This window comes from Urocampus carinirostris, chromosome 1 (assembly GCF_059441175.1).
Source record: "Urocampus carinirostris isolate Australia breed hairy pipefish chromosome 1, RoL_Ucar_1.0, whole genome shotgun sequence".
NCBI classification, from domain to species: Eukaryota; Metazoa; Chordata; class Actinopteri; order Syngnathiformes; family Syngnathidae; genus Urocampus; species Urocampus carinirostris.
In genome coordinates, this window is record NC_142349.1 from 59858148 (window position 1) to 59868073 (window position 9926).

The 9926-nt window shown below is 40.6% G+C and overlaps 1 long non-coding RNA gene across 1 annotated transcript; it reads right to left on the minus strand.

Annotated features, from left to right (window-relative positions):
* Positions 1–944: 944 nt before the first annotated feature.
* LOC148376437 (uncharacterized) lies at positions 945–6294 on the minus strand. Its single transcript, XR_015847087.1, has 3 exons — positions 6245–6294; positions 1951–2021; positions 945–1411 (listed from the first exon to the last, which is right to left on the minus strand). It is a non-coding gene; the product is annotated as an uncharacterized LOC148376437 (long non-coding RNA).
* Between the last annotated feature and the right edge of the window lie 3632 nt (positions 6295–9926).

Here is a 9926-nt window from a genome sequence, read left to right on the forward strand (position 1 = left end):
AGTCAAATGTTCTCCATCTGCATTAGTAGGTTCTTTATTTGATGGAGAGGAAAACAAATTGTTTTCATTTAACTCACCTTCATGAACTTTACCTAATTCATTCATTCAATTGATAATTGACATTATTTTCTAGAGAAGCTGACACAACAATGTTGCTAGCTTAACTCAGGATCTCACTGTGGGGGGTTGCTTGCCAACAGAACAAAATGAGATTATGTTCCATAAACAGGTTCTTGTTCTTGCTAAACATTTAATTTGCCAACAGCGAAGCTCAAGGTGTGAAGCTAGCCCAGCCATGTTGTTAGCTTAGTGATTCTGTGGCCCTGTTTTGCAAGTTTAAAGATCCCTCTATGATTGTTTTTTTTATTTTTACATGAAACGGAAAGCTAAGCGTTAGACAAAAACAAAACTTTAAAGGAACAATTTGTAACATTTGGTATATTGTGTAGCGCAACTGAAAATAAGTGCTAAATAGCACAAGGGAAAATACAAAGTGCTGATACTCAAATCAACCAAACTACACAATTTTTCTTTTTATTTTTTTGCCCAGTCTTTCACAAGGTTGATGGTTTTTGGAGGTACCCGAAGCAGTAAGATGGTGGACAATTATGTCAGCACCCTGTAGATGAGGCTCATCTTATGTAAAATGTAAATATTTTTGACCTATGTGTATTTTAAAAAATACACAATGATACTACATGAAATTCTGCTTATTTTACAAATCGATAAGGTTTTTTTTTTTTTAACGAATTAAGTGCTTTTATCACTAGGAAGCACTAATGAACACACAATGTCCTTTGGAAACATTTTTTTTAATAGTGTTTCCAACAAGGAAAAAACATACAGAAGTAATAATTGGGTGGGTGCTTAGAGGGTGGCCTCACGCAGGGAGTAATTTAGTATAGAATCGCCACTGATAGTTGGTTTCGATTTTCATTGCAGACTTGGTCAAAGGTTTTTGCATTTTTTGATTACACTATAACTTAAGATAAGATCTTAAGCCCTGGGGCGAGTCTAACATATTATTTTGTTCGGGTATAGGCCGGGCTTTTCTTTCGCTGGCAGGGGGACGGAATATATCGGGTGAATCCTCCTCCTTCGTTATCGGCCTGGGTCGGGTCCAGCTGGAATCTTCAGGCCTGAACTTTTCTCTTAAAATAACCAATTTTCTTTCATCAAGATATACCCATGAGGTCCTGTTGGAACTATTGTAGAACACATGTGAATTTCACAAGTAAAGTCTTTGTGTGAAGGCAAATGGGCCCAAAAATGGAGACAAAACCTGGAACAAAGACTCAAAATGTTTGTTGGGTCTTTAGGGCTTTGACAGCTACAGGATACAAGCTGACCATTGTTAGTCACTCCATGCGGCATCTTATTGGTACAACTTCCTCCTCTCCCACCAGCTTCTCTGCACACAAACACACACACACAAACAATGATGAATGGCTGCATTCCACATTTTTGTCAACTCACATTTCATTTCAAAATTAACTATTCATAATGACTTTGGGAAAAGGAAATGAAAATCACTAAGATAGAGAAACCACACAAACATGTATCGGAGGCTATGCATCACACCTATAATTTCCAACCTACCTTTTCTACTATCATTATTTAGATGTTCAGTTGATTTTGATTGTTATAATCCGTTATTTAAATAAACTATTTGACTTTTGCGAGCGGATCACTCATAAATCGTCTACGTCAAACTCTCTGTGTGGTCGAATAAATTTGGTGCCCAAGAATGCGCCGCTCCACTCTGACTATTTTCCTGTTTCCTCTGTCTGAATCGCAAAGTGGGCTCAAACGCGAGACGTCCAGACCCACAACACACCAAGCAATTTATTCATTTGATGTAGGTGTTTTTCTTTTGGGTTGAGAACAGTCTGCAAATACATTTTTACATTTTAATGAGACCGACCGCCGCTGTGGTTTTGGAATGTGAACCTGGAATTGCGTCGCAATAGTGGCTGTCCTCCCAGGAATGCAGGAGACTCCCATAGTTAGTGAGTCTTGCTCTGTAATTTGAAGAAACAGACATTTTATTATAGAATACTATAAAATAAAGGTCATGTTCATTCATTATACATGATAACACAATGAGGATGTCATAACTGAGAGAGTGAATACGTTCACATGCAGGCAATAATTCGATTGAAAACGAAATATGGGATTTTTGGAGCAATCCAAATGAATCCTTTGCATTCCCAGAGACAAATGAATGACCCCGGAACACGTGTTTGAGCATAATCGGATTGGTATTGACCAAAGTGAGAGCAACATTATATGTAGACATTGTTTCTGCTTATAACTTCTAACAATAAAGAAAGTATTATTTCATTCTTGTCATTCACCAAATTCAACAAGTACAAAGCTTGTTTCCTTCATGCTCCAAAAGTGAGCTTTATTGCTCCGTCTCATACGTTGCTAGCCAAAAGCATAGATTTACAAGATTGATGGATGGATACAACTGTGGCATCCACTATAAATATATGTTTATATCTGTGGTATTTTTGCCATGAGGACAGAATATAAAATTGAAATGTCCCAAAGAAATACACGTGAGGCTTTTCATTGAGAAAAACGGAGTTCGCGATTATCGTCTACATGTAAATGCTCTTCATTAATGTAGCGCTTTTCAAGTCACTGAAGACCCACCTATGTGCTTTACAATGTGGTTAGCCATTCACACACACTCACACACCAATAGCAGCATCAGCCATGCAAGGCAACTACCTGCTTATCAAGGACATTAAGGATTCAGTGTCTTGACCAAGGATATTTCGACATATAAAACGGAGGAGCCGGGAATCCAACTTCTGTACTAAGAGTCCCACATTGCTCTGAAAGATAAAAATATCCTGGATGAGGGAAGCTGCGCATGTGCATAACCAATCGGACTACGAAAATGTGTGTACTTGCACGAGTAATCAGAAAATGAAAGGACTAGCCCAACTAGCGCAATAAGAAAACTCACATTTAGACTTTAAGTGGATTATTGTGTGCCTTTAAATCTCTTTACATAACCGGACTACAGTAACCCCTTGCCAAATAACGGTTTACTTTTGGCGGTTTCATTACTTAATGTATTTTCATTAAGCATTGTGTTCTGCATTGTGATTGGCTGTCTATTACTCCCACCGTTTACCCATGCTTCTATGAATTTATTCACTTAATAATAATAATAATAATAATAGTCTGAAAAAATAGTATGTGTAATAACCTGTGAAGCCCTTTGAGACTCTTTCTGATTAAGGGCTATACAAATAAAAATGACTTGACTTGACGTGACTTAGACATTCAGAGCACTGGGCAGAAATCACATCCCACCAATACGTGTTGTTTCTACTTCACAGATTATCCCAATCATGGGTCCTTTTTGGAACACTGCTCCCACGTAAATCAAGGAATTACATCACTGGCAATATTCCATTTCCAATTCCATTATTGCCTGCATGTAAATGTACCTATTGTTGAGGAATCTCTAAGTCATGATTGAGAAGTGGGGTGTTTGGGAGAAGTTTCTGTGAATACTGTGAATGAGAGATAGAGTAGATCATCCACAATGGATTAGAGGTACCGACATTGATACAATATAATAAATAAATGAGCTCTGAGTTTCTTATGATATGGATGAAATGTCTGGTAAGTCAATATTTGTGCCAAGGAGGAGTCAATAACCCAGAGTTGATGGATTAGGTAGGAGTTCATACAAAGAAGTTCCATCAGTCGAAGTAATGGGCTGCTAAACAAGGGGGAGGGAAGAAGGGATGGTTAGACCAATAGATAGATTGAGAAGTTGAAGCACTAGATGGAGTAAGGTATGAATGGAGTATGGTCAGATGGATGGAACAAGAAAGGTATGTTAATGTAGTTGAACGATGGAGATAATGAACTCGTGGAGGACTAATGGATATAGATTAATAGGTGCAATCTAATCAGTGCCTTCGAAAAAAAAAAAAAAAACATTCATCTCCAGAGTTCTACATTGTTAAACAAAATAGTACGAAAACTAAAGTGTGACAAGAATTTAAGAATGAAGAGGATGGAGTCAAGAAGGTAGGTTGAATGGACGAATGGAGAGGGGAATGGGTGAACCTACGGATGCACACTTTAGAATTTTACAGATCCCTTCCTTGGATTTTTTTACCTTCCTCTCTTTTTCGTGCAATGGATCTCGTGCATGGTGGGAAAGCCATCACATGGCAATGACGGGGGCAGCACGAATGGCCTTTGCGCTGCCTCATGCACTCTTCAGCGGCCTCTCCCCGCAGCAGAGAGGCCATGGGGCTGCTCATCCATCACACAGCACTGCGAGGGAGGACACATGCTGTGGGTGGGATGGGTGGACATGACAGAATGCAATGTACAGCATGAACATGTCTAAAATGTATGTGCTTGACTATGACACATGTAAGTTGCGTGGGTAAGCAGTTAGGAGGGTGTACTGAACTTGACTCGTATTTTTTTTTTGTATGTGCGTTGGTAAGACAACTGCGTGTTGGGACCTAGGGTGAGGTCATACAACATGACAGAAAGGTCTAACAAGAGTCCATACGATGTGACTGAGAGACTTTAAAGAGAGACTCACACATGTAGAAAAGAGCAAGAGAACAGGAGAACACTTATAAGAGTCCATACGTCATGGAGAAGAAGTTGGCAAGTAGTTCATCCATCATGTTTAAGAGGTCAATTTGAATTTTATACGTCAGAGCTGAACAACCCAGGAGGATTTAATCCGTCATGTGGGTGAAGTTAAGGAGGATTGCATACATCATAGCTAAGATGCGATGCGCTTAATATGGCACGGCTTAGAGGTCTTGGGAGAAGTTCATACGACATGCATGAGTGGTCATGTAGAAGTTCATAGGTCATGACTGAAGGGTTGAGATAACTTTATAAAGTTGTAGCAGACCACAGGAGGAGTTCAGTCATCTTGAATGAATTGTTAACGAGTCATGGTGGAGCAGAGTTCATAGAGAAGGTCATACAACATCGATAAGTTGTCCAAGATGAGAAAATACATTCTGGATGAGAGTCAAGGATTCTATATTGTGTAGGAGGAAGCAAATTCGTATGACAGTGGGTATGCATACATGCAGTCAACAATCAGATTGGAATCAAAATATTGCCAGTAGTCCGGTTCTGTAAAGCCATATAAACATGCACAAAAATCTGATTAAGATCATGCACGTATATGCATTTGAGTAATTTCATTGCTTGTGCACACTCGCACTTCCTCAATTCCAGAATACATTTTTTGCTGCTCATAACTTTGAACTTGTAGTACAGAGACGCATGATTCGCACAAATCCGGCTTACTCATTTAAAAAGCTTAACGTGTAATTGTTCTCTCCGGGACGATATATATATATATGTATGTATAGTGAAAGCTACAGTTATAGCTATCCATATATAGTGTAAGTCCATGCTTTTGGCTAGCCGTGTGCGAGGACATTTTATAAACACACAACACTCAAGCAATGGAGCTCACTTTTGGAATGCAGAGAAAACAAGCATGTTGCTTCAACTTATTTTTCTGTAATAAAATAATTAGATTGATTACCCCATTACTGAGAAAACAGTGCCGTTGCGTAACAGCGTTATTCATAATGGCTTATTCCCAACACAGGTCATTGTTGATAGTCCAGGTTGACTTTATACATCAAGGAAGAAGCGATGGAAGAAATGGTTGTATAGCCTCTTTTTTTTCGTCCACTTTTCACCATGGAGGAGGAAGTCGCCTAACTCTTGAAGCCCATTTTCCAAAAGTAAGTTAAACTTCACTTTATTTATCTTTATAGTCAAGTCAAGACATTACATTACATTACAAACATACATTACATACATACATTAGCAGTCCAGGAGTTTATACATATTATTTGAAAAGTTAAAGATGTTACAATTACGAGATCTCTGTGACGTTTATACATCATGGATGAAAGGTCAATAAAGAATGGAGGACACGTTTTTTATGAATAGGCCAAAAATCTGTTTTTCAAATTAATAAGTCAAAAGTTTTAAATTTAGTGATTGAGTCGGTGCCCAAACACCCCATGATTAAAGATTGAGCACAGAATCCTAAATCACTGTGATGTATATCATGCTGAATCAGTACATCATAAAGGATGGGGGGAGTTCACACGTCATGGTTCATCGATTCAAGAGAAGTTCACTCGTCATGAATGCAAAACTAAGGACTTTTAATGCTACGGATGAGAGGTCTTTGACGGCTTCTTACCTCATGGTTGAACGCTCTAAGAGGAGTTAATTCGCCAAGGCTGCGAGTTGCTTGAGTTTGCACGTAGAAAGGTTGATGTCATAAATGACAGGTCAGGAGTTCATATGTCACGGATGATATGTCAAAGACAAGTTCATTTATAACAGCTTGGGAGCGAGGACAGGTTTCTATGGTTTGTCTTTGGAAACAAGGTCATAGGGAGTTCAAACGTCATGGATGGGAGGTCAAGGTGTATTTCATATGTCTGGCTGGAGTGGTCTAAAATGATGCGAGCAAAACAATGATGTGATCTTGTTAGCGTGCTAACCGCAGACACAAGAACTAGATCAATCAGTCTTGTTTCAACAACCAAACATCGCCAAGTGAAAAAAATTGGATGTGCACACACAATAACACCAGTGCATGCACGCACAGCAGTGGCCATGATGGATGGCGTCTCTCGACTACAGAGGCCACTCAGCGGGACTGGCAGACGGAACAGAGACCCCGTGCAGCCTTTGGGGTGAATCAGAGGGACGAGTAAATAGAACTCGGATTGGAAAAAGAGCTGGTGGCGTGGGATCACCTGACCAGCAGCACAGGCTCTGAGAGCAGATGACCCAACCGCGGGGAAGCTGAGATCATTGGAGGCGTCACGGAGGCCGTTTCGTGGAGACTGAAACTGATGTGTGCAAACATTTCACATAGAGTGTTTCCACTAGGCAACCTTCATTTTCACAATGGCCTTCTCTTTTGATTGCATTCGACGGATTTTGTAGAACTTGTACAAACACAAATGATGACTTTTGGGGAGCTGTACAGTTAAGAATGTGGAATGCAATAAACTAAACTGAAACGTTTTTTTTTAATAATTAAGTTTTGTTTTAATCGCATTAGAATAGAATAGAATAGAATATACCTTTATTGTCATTGCTACAAATGGGCTAACATATTGTGACAACGAAATTGGGCTATTGTGACTCAGCTTTTTATTACCTCTGCCCTTGACCGACTTGACATTTCATCAAACTTTTCAAGAAAAACTTGCATTACAACCAAATTTCAGCTTTCAAACAGTCCATGTGAGCCGAGAGATCGTTGGGGCAGCAATAGGCCAAGTCAAGCCAAACGAGCCTTTCATAATCGCAATTCAGAATCATCTAAAGAAGAAAAGTGCAATAAGGGAGATGTTGAAATTGATGATAAATTGTCTGCATTTATATAGCACTTTTCAAGTCAATGAAGACCTCCCAAGGCACCCTACAATGTGCTTCACACTTACCCATTCTCACACACACTCACACACAGCCATGCCTACCTGCTTATTGGGGGCATTACGGATTCAGTGTCTTTCCCAAGGACACTTTGACATATAACACGGAGGAGCTAGGAATCGGACCTGCAACCTCTTTATCACAAGACGAGCACTCTACCTGCTGAGCTAATGCTGCCCATGATGACAAGGATTTTACTGTTGATGTCAGTTGTAGCTTTTTGAAAAGTTTAACTCAGAAATGGTATCAGGGATAATATTTCTTATTGTAAATTCTACTTTTTTTTTTATTTAAAAGCGTGTTGAAACAAACATCAATCCATTTTCTGCACCGCTTATCCTCAGTAGGGTTGCAGGGGTTCTGGAGCCCATCCCAGCTTTCTTCAGGCAGTGGGCAGGGGACACCATGAACTATCAGAATATATATTTTTCATAATTTTGCTTGCTCATTTAGGGTGATGATGGCTCTGGGGAAGAAACTGTGTCTGAATCTGTAAGTCCTGGATTTAAAGGACGTTTATCGTCTACCAGAGAGCAACAGGTCAAAGATGTTGTTATTCCCTGAAACAGAACAAAAGTCAGTGTCCCAGACTGCCTACGTTCTCGAATGTTTAGTGTGCTGAGATCTTACCAAGCTGCAATTGATCACTTATAATGTGTGTTTCAAGTTTGTCTGTGAATCAACTTGTGCTGGTTAGGAGTTTTGGCTAGCATGCTAACAAGGCTAAGTATGTATGTACAGTACATTACAGTTTGAGTTAGAGGTATGCCAGCCATTCCCTTTACAAGATACAAATGTTTCATCCATTCAGTAGGTCCCTGGTACGTAACCCGTGAAGTGCGCTGAGACCACAGTCCAAGTCACTTACAGGTGTGCAGTGCCGAATGTTACGTCAAAACATTTGCACATTTTCTTGTTGTCATATCAGCGCGTGAAGACTCGGGTCCCAAGCATTAAATCAGAACCACCTGCCCTTCGACAGGCTTGCTCTCCTTTGGCCGACTTCCTCGTAGCCATTGAGCGAACACTCCTTGTTTGGACTAACGTTCAGGGTCCGCTCGGGGTTTCATACATGAAACGTGGATTCTCACCCTTCCCATAAGTTGTAGGAGGCTACAAGTCCTCGTGGCCCCATCTCCTCCCGGCTGCAGCGGGGGCCTCTATATTTTTTAATTACGTACAGGAAACTCCTGTTACAAAGGACACTTTCTTGGTGGATCTGCAAGGGGGTTGTGAGAACTTTGCGTCTCCCTGTGGCCTCTCTGGTGTGTGGGTGGTACAGGCTGAGCAGGGCTTGTAGCACCCGCAGATTTAGGTCAGGTTTTTCTCTCTCTTTTTTGTCCCAAAGACAAGATGACTGAATGCATCATTTTATACAGCTGGATCAAGATTCCACGTCAGCGTGTTTTTTCCCTCTTTTCCAGCTTTCTATTTTTTTTCCTCTGGTGGTCTGTAACTGACAGGAACTCAAGCACTATTTGTTATCTTTAGGCCCAATAAGTCCATCTGGTTTTGGTTTGGCTCTTGGAGATCGCCCCTGGAGATGAGGATGGAGGGGACTGTGAGGTGAGGTTAGGCAGTGCTGGGGCAGTGCTTTCTCTCACTCTCTTTCTCTCTTCTTAAATTGAATTTCTCATCACTATGACCTGGGTCTCGGACCGGGGAGTCCGCCAGCAAGCAGCTGGCTATCAAGCCTGAGGCTTCTGAGAGGAATATTTGGAAGAAATGAGTATCACCTGTTTTGTCAAGCAAAGATTTGGATATTCTTGGGAAAAACACAGAGACATAAAGCAAATTTGTGACTGTTTTTTAACTAATTATAATTAATCCATGCTGTGATTTTTTTTGTTTAATCAAGGGTTATCATTGATTCTTACGACAAGGATACTGGGAGAGATACAATCACACATAGTGTCAAAATAAGAGGCACAGGTGCTCCCCAACTATGTCTAAGTCATTGTTACAACAAAGACAATATATATTAAATGTACCTAACTAATGTTTTACATTGCATGAAAGTTAAAAACTCATTGACGACTACAGACGTTAAAGATCCAACCAGGGCTGGCTCTGAGTTGAACTAGTATCCATCCATCCATTTACCGCACTGCTTATTCTAGCTAGGGTCGCAAGGGATGCTGGAGCCCATCCCAACCATCTTCAGGCAGTGGGCAGGGGACACCCTGAACTGGTTGCCAGTCAGTTACAGGGCACACAGAGACAGACAACTCATTCGCTCATTCAACCCTAGGGACAATTTGGACTGGCCAATTAAACCTATGCAGGCACGGGGAGAACATGCAAGCTCTGCACTGGGGGGCTGCGGTAGCTGGAATTGAACCTTATACCTCCGCAACATGGGGTTGCGCTCTAACCACCCTTGAACTACTATACCTAGATTTATTTACAGCATATATTTTAGTGACCAT